This window comes from Piliocolobus tephrosceles, chromosome 6 (genome assembly GCF_002776525.5).
Source record: "Piliocolobus tephrosceles isolate RC106 chromosome 6, ASM277652v3, whole genome shotgun sequence".
Classification (NCBI taxonomy): domain Eukaryota; kingdom Metazoa; phylum Chordata; class Mammalia; order Primates; family Cercopithecidae; genus Piliocolobus; species Piliocolobus tephrosceles.
This window is the reverse complement of record NC_045439.1, coordinates 134,706,230-134,715,745: the sequence shown is the minus strand read 5'-3', so window position 1 is coordinate 134,715,745 and position 9,516 is coordinate 134,706,230. Positions and strand designations below refer to the sequence as shown.

The 9,516-nt window shown below is 38.7% G+C and overlaps 1 pseudogene; it reads right to left on the bottom strand.

The window, feature by feature from the left end:
- Nucleotides 1-475: 475 nt before the first annotated feature.
- Nucleotides 476-946, bottom strand: LOC111548292 (annotated as a pseudogene).
- Between the last annotated feature and the right edge of the window lie 8,570 nt (nt 947-9,516).

The following is a 9,516-nucleotide window of genomic DNA, read 5'->3' as shown; positions in this document are numbered from 1 at the left end:
AATGGCCATACTACCCAAGGCAATTTATAGATTCAATGCTATTCGTATCAAATTACCACTGTCACTTTTAACAGGATTAGAAAAAACAATTCTAAAATTTATATGGAACCAAAAAAGAGCCCAAAGAGCCAAAGTAATTATAAGCAAAAAGAACAAAGTCAGAAGCATCACACTACTCAACTTCAAACTATACTGCAAGGCTACAGTAACCAAATCACCACGGTACTGGGAACAGAATAGAGAACCCACCTACAACAATCTGATCTTTGACAAAGTTGACAGTAACAAGTGATGGGGAGAGAACTCCGCATTCAATAAATGATGCTGGAATAACTGGCTAGTCATATGCAGAAGCTTGACACTGGACCCTTTCCTTATGTCACATACGAAAATCAACTCAAGATGGATTAAAGACTTTTTTTGTTATGTTGAAAATATATATATATGTATTTAGAATTAGGCAGCTGGACTCAGTTTAGATGATCCCAATTTTGTTGGCAACATCCAAAGCATCGTAATCAGGAGCCAGTCGAACATATGCCTTTTTCTCTCCATCAGGCCGAATCAGGGTGTTCATCTTGGCCACATCAATGTCATAGAGCTTCTTCACAGCCTGTTTAATCTGGTGCTTGATGGCTTTAACATCCACAGTGAACACAAGTGTGTTGTTGTCTTCTACCTTCTTCATGGCAGACTCAGTGGTCAGCGGAAACTTGATGATAGCATAGTGGCCAAGCTTGTTTCTCCTAGGGGCGCTCTTCCCAGGATATTTGGGCTGCCTCCAGAGTTGCAGTGTCTTGGGCCGCCGGAAGGTGTGTGACGTGCGGATATTCTTTTTTTTGTGGCTGTGGGCACCTTTCAACACTGCCTTCTTGGCCTTTAAAGCCTTCGCTTTGGCTTCGGCTTTAAGAGGGGCGGGAACTTCCTTCTTCGCTTTTCGCGCCATCTTGTGAAAAGGCGGATTAAAGACTTAAATGTAAAGTCGAAAACTACATAAAACGTAGAAGAAAACCTAGAAACTACCATTCTCGATATAGGCCTTGGCAAATATTTCATGAAGAAGTCTCTAAAAGCAATTGCAACAAGAACAAAAATAGACAAATAGGACCTAATTAAACTAAAGAGCTGTGCACAGCAAAATAAACTATCAGTAGAGTAAACAGACAAACTATAAAATGGGAGAAAATATTTGCTATCTATGAATTGGACAAAGGTCTAGTATCCAGAATCTGTAAGGAACTAAGCAAATTAACAAGCAAAAAACAGGCTCACGCCTGTAATCCCAGTACTTTGGGAGGCCAAGGTGTGTAGATCACCTGAGATCAGGAATTTGAGACCAGCCTGGCCAACATGATGAACCCTGTAATCCCAGCTACTCAGGAGGCTGAGGCAGGAGAATCGCTTGAACCTGAGAGGCAGTGGTTGCAGTGAGCTAAGATTATGTCACTGCACTCCAGCCTGGGAGACAGAGTGAGATTCCATCTAAAAAACAACAACCACAATAAAAACAAACAAACAATAACAACAACAAAAAAAAACAAGCAAAAACCAAATAACCTTACTAAAAAATAGCCAAATGACATGAACAGACACTTCTTAAAAGAAGACATACACATGGCCAACAAACATATGAAAAAATGTTCAACACCATTAATCACTAAAGAAATGCAAATCAAAACCACAATGGGATACCATCTCACACCAGTCAGGATGGCTATTATTAAAAAGTTAAAAAATAACAGCTGTTGCAAGGTTACAAAGAAAAGGGAACACATTCTCTCCTAGTGGGAATGTTAATTTGTTCAGCAACTGTGGAAAGCAGTTTGGAGATTTCTCAAAGAACTTAAAAAACAGAATTACCATTTGACCCAGCAATTCCATTACTGAGTATATACCCAAAGGAAAATAAATTGTTCTACCAAAAAAACACATTCACTTGCGTATTCATTGTAGCACAATTCACAATAGCAGAGACATGAAATCAATGCCCATCAATGGTGGACTGAGTAAAGAATATGTGGTACATATACAACATGGACTACTGTACAGTCATAAAAAATGAAATCATGCCCTTTGTGGCAACATAGATGCAGTTGGAGGCCATTATCCTAAGCAAATTAATGCAGGAACAGAAAACCAAATATAACATATTCTCACTTATAAGTGGGAGCTAAACACTGAGAACACATGGACACCAAGAAGCAAACAACAGACACTGGGGTCTACTTGAGGGTGGAGGGCTGTGGGAGTGTGAGGGTATGCTTACTACCTGGGTGACAAAGTGATTTGTACACCAAACTCTAGCGACATGCAATTTAACCATATACTGCATATGTACCCCCGAACCTATAATAAGAGTTAAAAATTAAAAAAAAAAAAAAGAGAAAGGTTTAAGAAACTATTTAATACAGAAAGTAAGAACACAGTGTTATGAAAGAGAATTAAAAATAAGGAAAAGCTATTGACACTATTAAAAATATAGTTACAAAAAAATAAGAAAATAGTAAAATAGAAATTGCCTGAAACTAAATTTTTGTCTAAAACATAGGGCCTAGAAAATTTCTCAAAACAGATTAAAAAGAAAAAAAAAACACCAAGTGCTAGCATGAGGAAAGTTAAATGTTAAGAAAGATAAGTGTAGGAAGTATAATATCTATTCAATAAAACTTCAGAAAGAACAGAAATATTGAGGAAAGGAAATAATGAAAGAAACAACAATTTTCAAGAGTGAAAGAAAAGATTGAGTTATCAGTAAAAAAAATCCACTGAATGTTCAGAACGATGATTCAGACATAAAGAATGGGTGGAATAAGGAATAACGTGGGCTCTTTTTAGATGGGTACTGATGAAGTGCCTCTATGAAAGGTGGCATTTGAGTTGATATGCAAAAGATGTGAAGAGTCAGGGTGAGAACATTTTAGGCATAGATGGGAGCTTCTGCAAAAGCTGAAGGCAGGAAAGTGCTGGGTCAGTGAGAGGAATTAAAAGACTGGAATAGATCAAGATAAGGCTGAAGAGAAATCATTCTCCGGCATTGTAGGCCAAGATAAAATACTCAGAGGTTATGCCAGAAGGATAGGAACTTTTAGAATATTTAAGGAGTAGAGTGTAAACTAAAAATAAGATCCTAAGCCCCCCAACTGACTGAATGAACAATCCCTTGGTCAAGGACATCCCAGAGTAACCTTGAAAACTGATATCTAGGCCATGGCAAAATGGTAGGTCGGATCCTCCTCCTGATATCCCCTCCTTCTCTAACAATGGTTAGCCTTTCTCTCCTAAGGGTCCAACAGAAACCAGCCTTTCAAAAGGCTCCACTACTGATACTAACCAACTGCTTGACACTGCCCTTCCTTTTTTCCTGATAATAACAGACCAGTAAGTGTCTCTAAACAGTCTAGGGAGAATGTGCAGTAAGGGTTTTAATGTCCTCTGCTTCATCTTTTGATGTCAGAGGCCAGAAAACTCCACTCTCAGATCATGCTAATGCTGCCATTTTTTTGAACATGGGACCCGCGAAGGGGCATGAAGCCGAATTGCATATTCACATATTTCTCCTTTCATAAATATTCATGACTCTTCCCAGCTTTTTGAATATGTGTATTTGGCTACCCCACTTAGCATAAATTTCTCCCCATTTCCTCTCCCTCAAAGTGTCTGTTTTTGCCTTCTGGATAGAGGCTATGTGTCCCAGCCTGTCAGAATGACCACCCTGCAGGCTGTAACCCTTTATGAGTCATCAAGCTCTTTTTTCTAAGTTGATAAACCGAGTCATTCTTCACTTGGTAACAGTGATAAGATTCAATTCTTTTAAGAACACACCTGCTTTGTAGGGAGTGTATTAAGAAGCCGACTGGAAGCAGCGTCTAGTTGTGGGATTCCATTTGGGAGTCGATGAGTTCTGATCCCTCTGCTGGCATTGGAGAGTCAAAGGAGTAGACCAATGTGTCCTTTATGTTGGAACTAGAGTCCATAAAATACGCCTGATAAATTAGGAATAAAATGGACAGAAAAGAAGGAATCAAGAGTAACTACCGGGTTTATGATTTGGGTAATGAAGAAAATGGTGAAATCATTTACCAAGACAGGGAAGCCAGGATGTTTAAAAATATGTATATCTGATAAAGGGGAATAAATAATTATTTTAGAGCTGCTTAAGTGTGAGACATTCAAGAACCATTTAAATGTTGATTGTGTGTGTGAGGGAGTGAGATAAGTAAAGTTCAGAGAGAATTCCAAGTTGCAGACATACATTTAGTTCTTTAAAAAGAAATCATTGAATACAGTGCTTTAATCCATGGGAATAGATGAGATCACCTAGTGAGAAGGGTAACATTAGAAGACATCAAGGACTGAGTCCCCAGCAATCAGTAAAGAGGTCAGGTAGAGGGACAAACCCCAACAATGGAGACCAACAACGGAGGGAAAAGAGGAGAGAGCTACCAGTAAGGCCAAGACTGGAGACAAGAGGGTGTTTCAAGAGGAAGAGAGTGAGTGAATACATAACATAAGAGAGTGAGTAACATAAATGATTTCACTGATGCTTTAAATCATGTCTTTCCATTTAGTGGTAGGACTAAAAGCCACACTGGATGGGATGGAGTTGGTTAAAAGATGCTCGAAAGAGTACTAGATCTGGAGAGTGATATGTAACAAGGGAGCATATTTATTTTTTTAAAGATGGATGTTTGCACACTGAAAGGCATGATACAATACTGAAATTGTAGCAAAAAGAGAATAGTCCAAGGTGCAACCTCAATATATTTTTTAATTGATCGAATAGCGGTTTTGCTAGGATTTTTTAAATCACATCCCTAAGTGAGGGCCAGTGATACCAGAGCAAGGACAAATATTAAGGGTTTAGAACTTATTGATAATGACAGTGATGGAGTCCATATTCCTTATTCTCTGTTGATCAGGCTCAAATAAAGAATAGGTTTTAGAAAACTGTTAGAATTCATAGTCTATGTGCTTTTTAAACAATTCTCTTGAATGAACCTTTATTCCTTACAGATGTGTGTGGGGCTACTACAAGTAGTCATAGGCACCAGTGAGAAACGTTTTGTTAACATCTCTTTGGGGAGACTGAGCCACTTAACAAAAATATCTTCTCAAGAATTATTTGTGAGGCCATTGGGAGTGGGTCAGATTCTACATAGAAAGATGTTAACAAGCATTAACAAGTTCATTTAATACTGGACTCATCTTGAATTTTTTTATTGAGTTGTTGGCTTCATAGTGGAACCATGAATTTCTTAAAGTCAAGAACCATAGGCTATTATTTCCTATGGCTCCATCATCTAAACCAAGCCCTGGCACTTAGTGGCTCTCATTAAATATTGATTGAATGATGGAGTGAATAAATGAATTCAATGACTAAAGTCATTAAAATTGGAGATACTATAAATGCACATCCAGGCTCATATAGGTAATGTTGTTCATATTGCTGAAACTCATGCACCCTAGAAATGGAGACATTTTCAACTTTAAATCTTACCCATTATCTTCTCATGTGTCCCTATTGTAGATATAGACATATAGATGACGACAATGATGATGATGATGATGATGATGAAGATAGATAGGTAGGTAGGTAGGTAGATAGATAGATAGATAGATAGATAGATAGATAGATAGATAGAAAAACAGAGTTAACCTATGACAAAATTTTTTTCCATCCTGTTTCTCTTAATGATTTATAAGGACCTATCATTATGAAATCTCTTGTTTGGGTTAAATATTATTTAGACCATAACAATAGTAATAATAGTACTATAATGGGCCTTCAAAAATTTTGTGGAAAATTTGAGTGAAATAATGAAATTAAAAATATAAACTTTAGTTTTCAATGTAAACTCCATCAAGTTCAAGATACTTTTGTAAGCAATGATGCCAGCCATTTAGTCCATTCCTAAAGCACAGAAGGTCCTGGGAATTTAACCATGTCAATGCAGTCTTTTAAACATAATTAACTAAAGAAAAATGAGTTCCCTTAAAGATATTTTTAAGATTAGGAAACCAAAAGAAGTCAGAAGGAGCTAAATCGGACTGTAAGGTGGCTGCCTTATGATTTCCCATAGAAACTCTCACAAAATTGCCCTTTTTTGGTGGGAGAAATGAGCAGGAGCATTGTTGTGGTCATGAAGGATCCTCTGTTGAAGTTTTCTTAGACATTTTTCTGCTGAAACTTTGGCTTTCTCAAAGCATTCTCATAATAAGGAAATGCTATCATTCTTTGGCCCTCCAGAAAGTCAACAAGCAAAATGCCTTGAGCATCCCACAAAATGGTTGCCATGACCTTTGCTCTTGACTGGTCCACTTTTGCTGTGGCTGGGCCACTTCTACCTCTTGGTAGCCATTGCTCTGATTGTGCTTAGTCTTCAGGATCATAGTGGTAAAGCCATATTCCATCTCCTGCTACAATTCTTCAAAGAAATCCTCCAGGATCTTGATCTTGCTTGCTGAAAACTTCCATTGAAAGGTCTGCTCTTGTCTGCAGATCATCTGGGTGCATAGTTTTGGCACCTACTGAATGGAAAGTTTGCTCAACTTTAATTTTTCAGTCAGAATTGTGTAACCTGAACCAATCGAGATGTCTGGGGCCTTGGCTATTGTTCCTGCTGTTAATCATTGTTTCTCCTCAATTCAGGCATGAAGAAGATTCATTTTTTTCCTCAAAAATTGTTGTGGATGGTTTGCCACTGCAGGCTTCATCTTTAACATTGTCTTGTCCCTTTTTTTTTTTTTTTTTTTGAGACGGAGTCTCGCTCTGTCGCCCAGGCGGGAGTGCTGGAGTGCAGTGGCCGGATCTCAGCTTACTGCAAGCTCTGCCTCCCGGGTTTACACCATTCTCCTGCCTCAGCCCCCCAAGTAGCTGGGACTACAGGCGCCCGCCACCTCGTCCAGCTAGTTTTTTGTATTTTTTTAGTAGAGACGGGGTTTCACTGTGTTAGCCAGGATGGTCTCAATCTCCTGACCTCGTGATCCGCCCATCTCGGCCTCCCAAAGTGGTCTTGTCCCTTCTTAAAACAAGTTATTCATTTGTAAACTGTTGGTTTCTTTGGGACATTTTCCCATAAACTTTTTTTAAAGCATCAATTATTTCGCCATTCTTCCACCCATGCTTCATCATAAATATGATATTTGTTCTTGCTTCAATTATAGCTGAATACATGTCGCTCTGAGAGAAGCTCTTTTCAAAGTGATGTCTTATCCTTCTTAGTGCCTCAATCTAGGTCCTATTTAGATGTGTTATAACAAGTTAGTATGAGATTATTTTTGGTGCAAAAATTTTTGGGCCAATGGATAGTTTTTTCCATAATATACATTTTCCATGAACTTCTTGAAGACCTTTCATATTTATTGAGTATTGACCATGCATTAGAACAACATTTCATACCTCACGCATTTGTGCAATTAATTTTCAAAGTAATTTCCAGAAATATAGTTATAATCTGCATTTTGCAGGTAAGAAAACATGACTTATTGAAGCTTTGTGGTTGCCCCCAAGATCACAGAACTAATAAATTATAATTGATTGAAGGGTTGGAAGCCAAATAGAGTCTGAGATCTTTATTTTATTTTATTCTGTTTTATTTTGAAACAGAGTCTCACCCCATCACTCATGCTGAAGTGCATTGGTGTGATTTCAGCTCACTCCAACCTCCATTTCCCAGGTTCAAGCAATTATTATGCTTCAGCCTCCCATGCACCTTACAGGTGCATGCCAGCACAACGGGCTAGTTTTTGTATTTTTAGTAGACTGGGTTTCGCCCTGTTGGCCAGGCTGGTCTCAGAACTCCTGACCTCAAGTGATCCACCCACTTTGGCCTCCCAAAGAGTCTGAAATCTTAAATGCAGAAATGTAAGTATCACTAAACCCTAGAAATATACATCGCTAATGTTGTTGTGAATGTGAGATTGGCCCAAGGCAGCCCGGGTTTGGTGAGCTGGAGTGGGACTGAAGGGGAGGAAGACAACGCTACCAGTTAGGTTATGGAAAGCAGAGGCTCAGGAACCCAGCGAGGTCAGAGCTCCACAGAAAAAAGAGATTACTCCAGAAGCAAGCTTAACCTGTTTCAAAATGTGCCTGTGACCAGCCCTTTGCCTTTGACTTGTACTACTTGACCAGCACCCTTACTGGAAAGATAATTTAAAATGCTGGAGGAACATGAGCCATTTTGCAAAACCGGCAAGATGGGAACAATGACTTGTACTTTCCTGAGTAGTTCTGGGTGTGTTTCCAAAGTTCCGGACAATTTTAAGCAGCTTTCGGGTTTCTTTGCTCCGAATGCTGACTTCATTTCAGAGATGAACTTCTGTTTTATGAATTTACTATAGGAAATAAGGATGTTAGAGAAATGGTAGAATATTCCACAGGGGCAGGGGCATTCTGGAAATCTCTACAGATAATCTAGTCTGGAAGCTTTCAAAAGACATATTTTACTTGTTAGGAAATTTACTTATTTATTAATATATTCCCTTGACCCTCCCTGCCATGCATTCCTTTCCCCACCTATCTCCAACTAAGATAATTAGCATAGAATTTACTTTCTCTTTCAGAGTTCCTCCTCAGTGAACCGCTGTGATTGGCAGCAGACACTGTTCTGGAAACCCGGTATAAATATTTGAAAAAACATGAGGGACTGAAGCCACTTAGCACTGCGCAGACCACTTCATCTATTTTTACTGTGCCCACACTAGATTGGCAGGGAGGATATTATACTAAAGTTGTAACTGCATTTTCTCAAAAATCCTGCTTCAATTTGTCCCAATATCTGTTCCAATGTCCCTTCCCTTCTAACTATAAAATCTGTTGGAGATGGGGAAAGGGCTTATGCAATCACAGTCCAAATTGAGAGGCATTTATTGATTGATTGGTTGATTGATTGATTGATTGAGAGAGAATCTCGGTCTGTCACCCAGGATGGAGTGCAGTGGCAACAGCGTAACCCACTGCAGCCTTGAACACCTGGGCTCAAGTGATCTTCCTTCCAGATTGAGAGGCTTTTTGAAGAGCAGAGCAACATGTTTGTGTATCAGGGACTTCTCTTCCAAGCTGTGGAAGCAATTGATGTGCCCATAATTGCCTTCTTGCATCATCTGTCCAAGAAGCCTGGTTCTTATTTTGAGAGACAAAGAAGTCATGTGTCTTTCTACAAAGCATAATGGAGATGGGATAAAATTGGAGGCTCCCTGGAGGCCTGGTGGGAAGTTGATCTGAAAATTGTGATCAAATTTTTTGCCCCATTATTTTTAAATGGGTTAATAGAGGAGGCCATGTGTGGAATATCTCTGGCTTCTTTTCCTGCTCTGATGCTCAATAGCACACAATTTAGATCTGTATTAATCTCTATTACCTCTACTGCATAAGAGCATAGACGTTTTGTCATTGTTTATGTTTTCGAAATATTTATGAAAAGTTACTCAGCTAGGGATTTTAATAATTAATTTTCTTTTGTTCTTTGGTTAACTGTTTTTAGCCAAGTGACATATTGTAAAGACAAATGGATTTGT